Below are 9,419 nucleotides of genomic sequence, written 5' to 3' on the forward strand. Positions count from 1 at the left end.
GATCCACTTCTTCATCGTCTAGTGCTTCGATTGCCTGTCGAACTTTTAGGAACGATGATCTGTTGCCATTGGGTAGAACAGATGAAGACAAACTTCTTAAAATATTCTTTTTTGAAGATTCGTATGCCAGTAAAGTTGTCGTCTCGGATTCCGGTGGAATTGTCACATCCATGTGTTTGTTTTTCTTATTCAAGATGACAGACGAAACATGCTTTCGACCCAACTCCATTCTGCACATTTGAAGAAATACAACACAAATTACGAAAATAAGTATGAGTAATAACCAATAAATCACCCGATTAGTTTCGATAAGTGACGATGCAGAATTGATTTTGGTGGTATTGGGTGTGATTTGGTCGACGAGATTCTTGAATATTCTTCCTCTAATTTTTTCTAATTGAACTTTCAGCCAATCTTTTTCCTTTGAAGTCTCTGTCGATGGCCGATAAGTTGTAATTGTATCCGAATGGATTGATGATATTTTGTCGAAATCATAAGAAATTTTCGTTTTCTCCGTCGAATCAACTGGTTTGTTTTCGGATATCTTCAGATTGTCTAGAATATCCTCTTGAGTTGTTATAATTGCTGTATTGGTTTTGTTCGAGTGACGAGTCAAAAGTCCATACAAATATTTCAAATACTTGTAACCATTAGGTGCCACGTTCAATGATCTGTCAAATTTGGGTGGATCCTGCTTGGCACGGAACGGAGAAAATTTATCCGTTCTACTCTCTACTGGATCCAGGAGTCCTCTTTGAATTGGTAAAGCAAGTGTCAAAATTGTCGAAGAAAATAAATAGAAAATTGAAATAAAATTGCAGAGCAATAGCATCTCAAACGAGCGCTTTCTTTTCAAAGAATACATTTTTACAATAAAGCTTTTTTTATTACTATTATGGTATTGTTGAATTCTTTGTTATAGACTTAAAATGATTTCAATTTTTCTTTGTTTCCTTTTTTTGTATCGTTGTATAACAGGAAAATTTTTTCCTCCCGAAAAATTGTACCATTACACATAATGGAGGAATGTAACGTTTAATGGAGATGTTTTCGGTAGGAAAAACGTAGGAAAAATTTTTTATTAAATGTTTATGAATTGTGTCTTCAATATTCTTTCAGTTTGGACTCGTGAAAAGATTGCGCGACAGAGAATTTGAATCTTTGTATACAGAATATATGTATTGTAGGTCACGAGATAGAAACACACATCACTAGTGGGCGACATCAAAAATATATGGGATTTCATACATTTATAACAAAAGTTTGTAGTAATCTTGAAGCGGAGATCTAATGTTCCTTGCATCTGTTTCTTATACAGTATTTATGTTTAAACTGAGCGGGAAATGGAGAAGTGTCGACAGCTCTAACATTCTCGTCTCGTTTGACAGCTAACATGTCAAAAGTCAAATGGAGAACATAACGATCAAAAATACGAGCACAAATTTCAAGATTCCATCATCTCCCGGTCAGAATCGAGGAATGGTATCTGTTGAGTACTTAAGACCGTCCATTCACATGACCCGATCCACCTGGAAACAAGGAAGGAAACCAATCGGGTAACAACAAGAGAGAATCAGACCAATCTGAGAAGGAAATTCGGGGATGAAATCCCGTAAATACCCCGAATTTCAAGGATGGAAAGCCGACTTTTATCTTTTTGTATCGTCAAAAGACCCGCGCACTCTTCTTGTCTTTTGCCATGGCCCCGAACGAAGTTCCGTCGTTCCTGCCTGTGCTTCGTCGTGCTCCTCCGTCTGCTGGATTATCCACGACACCATCCCGGAGCCCCAACGAGATTCTTATCGCTGCAAATTTGCATCCGTGGACTCTATTGATCTTGAAAAACAGGAGAAACACCTTGTAAGCTCTTTTCATATAAAATAAACGAATTTCATTTGTAAAGGTACCCGATTGAGTGTGTGTCCATCACTACTCCACATACAGTTCAGATCCGTCGTATATCTTGATGCGAGTTTAACTAACTCCTTGCTTTCTGGATCGGCAAATCTCACCGATATTTAAAAAAATAGCAATTATATATAGTAATACGGTTCATCCCGGATATCGTATTTACTATTCATTGTGGCCCTGATCTGTGATGAACATCATAAAAAGACTTTCTTACTACCTACAAAAAAAAAAAAATTTCATAGATAGAGCAAAATACAGTAGAGCGTCGATTATCAGAAAGTCAATTATCCGAAACATCAATTATCCGAAAGAATTCCAGTCGACAAATTTAAATTTTTGCCAGTGCTGAGCCGCTGCATTCTTTGGCTATGTCTTGGGCTACTCAAATATTTTACGTTTTTGATACTAAATTAACTTCTGAAGTATAATTTTTTATTGTTTTTATATTTTTCAATATATTTATTTTGTTTGTACAAAATNATTTTACTCAATAATTGATTTAAGTAAAATTTTATTGTCTAAAATCAATGATAATTTTAATAAATTTTAAAATATTTTATAGAGAATTATTACGAAGATTACGTATTGACTGATTCAAACGGATATCCGGAAGATATTAGCGAGGAATGCACTAAACCAGGATCAAAATTTCTTTTAAGCTTTTTCTACGATGGAAAATATGATGATTTATATACAAAAATTTTAATGTTTGGTAAATTATAATATTAAAAATTCTATAAAATTATTAAAAATATTAATTTAAGTGACTTAAGTCGAATATGTCACAAAATAACTGAATTTTTAAATATTTATCATAGGATTCTCACCAGATTTCCACATAACAGTTAACAAGAAAGAATACAATTACAATGCTGTACCAATTTCAGGTATATCACATAAGTTTTTAAATATAAATAGTTTCTATAGAAGGTCTTTCTCGGAAGAACTCCTGGGCAAATTCCTCAAGTATTTCATCAATTCAATCCAATCCAACTTGATATACTATAATTATAAAACTGCACTTATTTGTTTTAATCGTTTGTTGATATTTATAATTTACATCATAGAAATTAAATAATTTCATTATTTACAGATTTATTTACTTCGGTCGAATTCTTCCTACCGCTGAATGAAGTGCCAGATAATTCAATAGTAGATATGGAATTATTTCACGACACCAAATTTATAAAAATCTGTAAAATTGATTTGTTACGAGTTACAGGTTAAATTTTTAATTTTTATACCAGTAAAATTGAATTTTTTTATCAAATAATTAAATTATTTTATTATCATTTATCAAAATTACAATAAAATATTAAGTATATAGTTAGGTTAATAAAATCAAGTTCTTTTTACTTATAGTTAACAACATTAATCCATCGAAGCGTGAACATGAAGGTATGTAATTTTAAATCTTATGTTAAAATTTTTATTTATAAGTTGCCGTTTTACCTTTATAAAAATAAAATTTCCAAAATTATTTTGATTTACAGACTTTAATCTACGTAATACAGCAATTAAAGATAAAAGTCCGGATGAAATAGGAATGTCTGATGATAACAACGACGATGATATATTGAAATCTGAAATAAATATTGAACAAGCTAATGATCCAATATTCGACAGACAATTTTCAAAAAATTCTGATATTGCTGATACAGAATGGTATAAAAAGTTTATAAAGACAAGTACGAGGAGACCACCTGCTGGTGCTGCTACAGAAACATATGAAGAAAGTTCGGAACCATCTATTAATGAAGAAGATATAAACGAATAGTAAAACCAAATGTATCCTTCCTTGATGACATAGAACTCGACGATATGACAACATGGTCGAAAGTTTCATGTAATAGTTATTCTGTATAAACAGATGTAGATAGGACTTTAACAAAGAGAAATCAAATTAAATTAGGTAAAATTATTTTAAATAAGGTGTAATCAAATTACTTGAACGTAACCATAGTGGTTATATATTTATTTTTGACGATTCAAAAGATTGAAGATATCGATTTACAGTGCAGAAAATAATGTTTTACTTTGTTCTGAACAATTACGTTCCCGGCTCTGTTATACTGTGTATACCAGAGGGAAAGTATGGAGATCGGTCAAAAAATGACCCCGAGATTTTTACAATTTTGGCCTGATGGGTCCTTGAAACGTTTAGAAATGCAAAATATTTGGTTGTTTTCTGTATGCATGGATGTGTGTCTATGTGTGTGGGTGTGGGCGCACGATTTCGTAATAACTCTCGTGGCTCTTGTAAATTTCTGAAATTTTGCAAGAAGATTTGTGTATTAGGGAGATTAATACCGCTAAATTTTGGTAGTTAAAAGTAGAGGGTTTTTTTAAAAAACTCTTCCCGCCCTGTGGGCACTAAGAGGACCTCTTTTTAGCAGGCACATTATGGGTTCGGCCAGGCCCACAATGGGGTGACCGGGTGGTGAGGGACTGGACCCGACATAATAGTCGAGGGAGTAGGGGATGAAGAATCGCATCTAATAGAGATTTTATTCGTTATTAGCGTTTACAATTTTTTTAAATAAAACTCATACTTGCCATTTTATAATAATTAATTATATAAAAAGTTTTTAAATAAAATATCATAACAGATGGCATCACACGCAGTTTTAATTGTTGCCGGGAAAGTTAAGCAATTCGTTGCTGGATTTTTCGTATTCGTATTGTCAAGAATAATCTATGAGACTTATCCTTTCCAGACTCGTGCTAATTCATCCTACTGTTAGTCAGGCTCACTCGTAATAGGAATAATTAGTGTCGGTCTGGCCATTCGATTAATCAAACAATAGAACCAATCGATCGGTCATCAATCATTCGGCTTTCGGATAAATAGATATATTTTTAAAATTATTTGATAAATTATTTATTTATCTTTCATCACAGTTACAGTTTATTGTTACAGTATGAACGGATCGATTTCATATTATAATTTGAAATGTTCCTGTTGTTTAATGCTCTAATATTTTACTCGATAATTGATTTAAGTAAAATTTTATTGTCTAAAATTAATAATAATTTTAATAAATTTAAAAAATTTTATAGGGAATTATTATAATGAAGATTATTTATTGATTAATTCAAAGGGAAATGTGGAAGATCTTAGCAAGAGATGCACTAAACCAGGATCACATTTTTTTTTAAGCTTTTTCTACGATGGAACTTATGATAAATTATATACAAAAATTTTAATATTTGGTAAATTATTATATTAAATATTTTATAAAATTATTTAAAATATTAATTTAAATGACTTAAGTCGAATATGTCACAAAATAAATGAATTTTTAAATATTTATTATAGGATTGTTACAAGATTTTCTCATAACAGTTAAGAATTTTAAGAATAAAGAATGCAATTACAATGCAACACGAGTTTCAGGTATATCCCATAACTTTTCTGAAATTTACTTTAAAATAATCTATATGTTCAAGAGAGCTCTTAGCAAACGTAAATCTGTTTGAGAGAGATGTAAAATGTTTCTACAAAAACATGTAATTATCGGTTGTATAACGTATGTAAACGTGTAACGCCTGTTTTCCAGAAAGAATTTTATTTCACGTGATACACTCGAGTGGATAAAACTACTGAACACTAGTAGTTGTCGCAGCTTTGTGCCTGATTAACATACTTGCCACGTAAGGTTTTCGAGGTTTTCACGTGTGTAACANACTATATGAGTGAGATGGGATTTCTCATTCGTAACGATTTTATCTCGGTTAATGTACTCGTAATCTTCTATATTTCCCGTAAAGAAGTAACGATAAGGAACATAACTCATTTAACAACGAAGAAACATAAATTTTTATTCTTTAATTGTGTTACATAATGCATTTCAATGACCGAGTGCCACTGAAAACTAATAGTTGTTCGCGGGTTCGCCCTCATCAACGGCTGGCTAAAGGTTTCGGCGATCGTCAAAATGTTCAACTCGTTTCTTGAACACATTGTATTAAATATTGCAGCACTAAAAATTTCGTCTTTATATAAAAGAAATTAAGGATGCTGCTTAGTAGCAGTATGCGTAGAGGAATCAATAAAACGTGTAAAATAAAAATTCGTGGAATCCTGAATGATGAGCATAGTAAGTATATGAAGTTTCTGCACTAATTCTAAATTTTCTCACTCCGAATAACGAATTAGACACCTCTTTCTGTTTTTGGCTTTTTCCACCCTGTGAGTACTAAGAAGGCCTTTTTACTGTTGTTTTTCGATCCGTTAGAATTTGATCCCGAGTTTTCCAGAGCGATAGTCTATCACCATAACCACTCGCCATCCGGCTGTCAAATTACACACGTAATCAAAACGAACAGTTTGAACTAAATATTTGCGCTGAAGCTCAAACTGCGAACTTACATATTTTAAACATTAACCGAGGTTCAAGCTGTTTAATATATGTTATATTTTGTATTAATATATGTTTAAAAATAAATAAAATTATTTAGTCAATGATATTCGATAACTTACATTTGAAAAATAAACAGTTAATTTTGAAAATAGATTATATTTGATGTCAATTCTAATAAATCACAGAATTTTTGTTAATTGATCTATTTGTTTCTGTAAACACTTTTCTGCCGATCGAAATAGGAAAGAAACATGAAAATTTTCAATATTTTCAATGTTGCAATCAGCTTATATTTCATAATGAATATTGTACTTGTGTTCACCAAACTACACGATAAGTTTATGACCTTTATATAGCAACATTTATTTGATATTTTTAATTAAATTTAATCAATAGGTTAATGTAAATAATACGCAGAATGTTTAACCATAAAAATATTAGAAAAGTAAAGTTTTATTTCTGTTCATACATTTAAAAATGAAACTTTTATTTTACAATTCTATGCGAATAAATTGTATGTAAATTTAAATTATTAATCAATTTAACGAATAACGGTCAATGTGTTAAATTTCAGTTTGTCAATTAATAATACAATAAAACTTAAAATTTAACGACATTATTTTCTTGCCTCTGAAATTGGCACGAAATCGACTGTGAAGCTAAACTGAAGTAAGGACATACAGTAAAGACTATATTGTATATAGTAATTAAGTTACATTTAAGTTTAACTGACATTTAAGTTACATCCAGAATCCTCAGCAGTATATGTACAGGTACAGCTCATTTCACGAATCTTGACAGGAATGTAAAAAAATGCACAGTAGCAGAGTAATGTTTGACAAATTTGTGACAAATCCATGGTGCATTAGGAAAAAGATGGTCTTGAACTTTACAAGACTTTCAGAGCTCCAACCGAGTATTGCTAACGCCACAACTCATAGCCCGTGTAGAAGTGTATGACGGCATCGAGTCCAGGCTGTCATCGTTAATTACAACCTAACACGTTATAGACAGATTGTATTAAACGAAAGTTTCTACATACTAAATTTATGATCATATAAGTAATATAAAAATATTTTTAAAACAGTTATTACAACGAAAGAAAGCTCTTCACATAAAATAACAAATCTGTCGTTTCGAATTATGGGGTTTGTAAAGAATAATATTAATAATTGGACTACAATTTGAAACAATTGTAGATCTATAAATTCCCACTGTCGTCTCTGTCTGTGTGTTTGTCTATATGTCCTTCCTTAATCTCGAGAATGGTGTCAGATAGATAAAAGTCGAGACGAGATATGGAAAGCTTAGAGACAGGAGGCTCGATTAACTATATACATTTGGGCCGAAAGTTACGTTATTTTAATTCAAAAAATGTTCTTCTAAACGGAGTTAGAAAAACATCCTGCATGCCTTAAATGTCAACAGTGAAATATAATGTACTGTGATTAGACTCTACTAAACTGAAGTTTATTGTAAAGAAAAATTGCAGCCCGGTATTGTGACCGTATCGCAATAAATAATTGTTCGTAAATTATAATAATATTTTAAGAACACGGTATAATTTAATATTAATTATTGAAATAGATATCACTTTATGAGTTTATGATATAAATAAAAAATTTACGGTAAATATACTAATTGAAAAGAAACATGTGACTTCCTGTCCAGACCGAAAGTTCGTACATAGTTGATCGGGGTCTCTGGCCCGTAAACTTTCCACGTTTGGTCTCAATTTTCATTTAATCCATTCTCGAAAGTAAGAAAGGAAAGACGGATACGTGAACAGTGGGGATGTATAAGTCTACAATCTTTTCAAATTGCAACCGAATAATCTTATTAAAAGAATATATATAAAGGCCAAATATATAAAATAATATATATATGCAATCTATATATACTGTATACTGTACATATAATATGTTATTTATTTGGTCTTTTGTTAAATTATTTACATTCTTATACATAGTTAAGTTTTTAAATTGAAAACCTATACATTCCTACTGTCGTCCGTCTGTCAGTCTGTCTTTCCTAAATCTCGAGAATGGAGTTACATAGATAAACACGAAACCAGATATGGAAACATTAGGGCTGCAGACCTCGATTAACAGTATAAGAATATCCGAAGCAAACCGGAAGTCAAGTTATTTCAATTCAAAACTTTTCACCTGAAAGCAGTTAATAGATGACCGGCACGACACTATTGCTAATGGAAAAGTGTTATGTACAGGGACAAATCATTACTAATTTGAGATGGAAAGCACATATTTTAAATTAAATAAATTAAAAATATGATTAAAAATTGCAGCCTGCATTGTGACGAAGTCAATAAATAATTTATCGTTTATTTTGTCTTCAAATAAGATAAGAAAAGATCTCATAAACTTTAACTGTTAATAGTAAAATATTTACATTAAGTACGTTATTAATCTCATAAGAATGACATTAATAACTTTTAAATATTGTATTCTATTCCTAAACAAATTTGTATTTTTCTGATGGTGTCCATTTTGTCTAAAAGTAATAGCTATTAACATAATTTATAACAGGCAATTTTTTAATATTTTGTTATACTTTTTTTAATTGAGGATAATAATAAACATAATTTATTTTATTCTCAACAATTTTAAAATTCATCTTACCCTCAAAGGTCATCTTACCTCAAAGGTGAAAGGAGAACATAAGTTCTTTAATAGCCTACTTATTAACACATTTCTGTTCTTATCTTTTCCTCAAATTTATGAAATTATTATAAAAAAAAAACTACATATTTTAATATGTAAATATTGTGCCATCTGTTATGATATTTTATTTAAAACTTTTTGTATAATTTATATATATATATAAATGAATGTATGTGTGTGTGTGTGTGTGTATCCTTCATGCATTACCACACCGTTTATCCGATTGCCGTGAAGCTTTGAGAAGTTGTTTAATATACTCCCGTGAAGGTTTGTGGCGTAGTACGATTGTCATGAAGCTTTGGGAAGTTTTTTAATACACTCCCGCGAAGGTTTCTGGCATTTACCCTACGATAGATGGCGCGCGTTTACACGAGCATTCGAGCACAGTGTGTTCAATCGATTTCAAATTGTGAAGACCATTTCCCCCCTCCAAAAAATATCTCTATGTATTTATTTTTTA

The 9,419-nt window shown here is 31.0% G+C and overlaps 2 long non-coding RNA genes across 2 annotated transcripts; both read left to right on the forward strand.

Moving 5' to 3' along the window:
- Positions 1-945: 945 nt before the first annotated feature.
- Positions 946-1,902, forward strand: LOC111613703. The gene is made up of 2 exons (XR_002754812.1): positions 946-1,053; positions 1,120-1,902. It is a non-coding gene; the product is annotated as an uncharacterized LOC111613703 (long non-coding RNA).
- A 576-nt stretch (positions 1,903-2,478) lies between these two features.
- Positions 2,479-3,109, forward strand: LOC111613702. The gene is made up of 3 exons (XR_002754811.1): positions 2,479-2,623; positions 2,730-2,798; positions 3,005-3,109. It is a non-coding gene; the product is annotated as an uncharacterized LOC111613702 (long non-coding RNA).
- Positions 3,110-9,419: the final 6,310 nt, after the last annotated feature.

This window comes from Centruroides sculpturatus, unplaced genomic scaffold (genome assembly GCF_000671375.1).
Source record: "Centruroides sculpturatus isolate CEXI.00-Female unplaced genomic scaffold, Cexi_2.0 scaffold1770, whole genome shotgun sequence".
NCBI lineage: Eukaryota > Metazoa > Arthropoda > Arachnida > Scorpiones > Buthidae > Centruroides > Centruroides sculpturatus.